Source organism: Miniopterus natalensis, chromosome 15 (assembly GCF_054644295.1).
Source record: "Miniopterus natalensis isolate mMinNat1 chromosome 15, mMinNat1.hap1, whole genome shotgun sequence".
Taxonomy (NCBI): domain Eukaryota; kingdom Metazoa; phylum Chordata; class Mammalia; order Chiroptera; family Miniopteridae; genus Miniopterus; species Miniopterus natalensis.
This window is the reverse complement of record NC_142095.1, coordinates 52,271,408-52,272,311: the sequence shown is the minus strand read 5'-3', so window position 1 is coordinate 52,272,311 and position 904 is coordinate 52,271,408. Positions and strand designations below refer to the sequence as shown.

Below are 904 nucleotides of genomic sequence, written 5' to 3'. Positions count from 1 at the left end.
GCCCATAATTTCTCCAATTTAATTGAAAGGACTAGAACAAAACCCATTTTATCACAGATTAACTGATATAAACATGAGTTAAGTTCCCCCATCTCCTAGGGCTGCTCCAGGAGCCCCAACAGAAGCTGTGAGGCCAGGTCACTGCTGCAGGAACTGACTGGAGATTTCTGTCGTTGGTGGCTCTCTCTATCTATATATAGAAGCTATATATTGAAGAGAATGTTTGGAAGCCTCTACTTTGTAATTGTTGGCCACCATGATAATCCAGGTTTTGAAATGGAGTTTTTGCCAGCTGGAAAAGCAGAATCCAAAGATGACCACTGTCATCTGTACCAGTTCATAGCTCAGGCGGCCCTCGACCTTATAGATGAGAATGTGTGGCTGCCAAACAACAGGTACCGAAAACTGGGCAATTCAATGACTGGTTCGTTTCAGCATTTGCTACTCAGGATGTGAGGTTTATTGTGCTTCATGACATAAGGCAAGAAGATGGGACTTCTTTACTGATGTCTATGATTTATAAAGTTTGCAATGAATCCATTTTATGAACCCAATTCTCCTATTCAATCAAGCACATTGACTGAAAGTTTAGTTTCTTAGGAAGAAACACCTTTTAAGCTGAATGCAAAAGAATTTGGAAGTAAACATCTCTACAATGAGGTATGTTCAAGAATGTGTGCATTGTAAATTGATTAAATAGCCTGGAAAGTTTTACTTGTGGTCCTAATTTATCTAAACCTAATGATATACACATATACCTTTTATATTTAAAAATAGTACATTCCGTTTCTTAGAATTATCAACAGATCAATATTTGCTTATGAGCAGTGCTATTTATAAGGTACTCTTTATCAATAATCTTGAAGTACCTGTATTTTATTTTTTTATTTATTACAGAGAGAGG

At 36.8% G+C, this 904-nt stretch overlaps 1 pseudogene; it reads left to right on the top strand.

The window, feature by feature from the left end:
- The first annotated feature begins 219 nt into the window (after nucleotides 1-219).
- LOC107524040 (trafficking protein particle complex subunit 2-like) lies at nucleotides 220-622 on the top strand (annotated as a pseudogene).
- The last annotated feature ends 282 nt before the right edge of the window (nucleotides 623-904 follow it).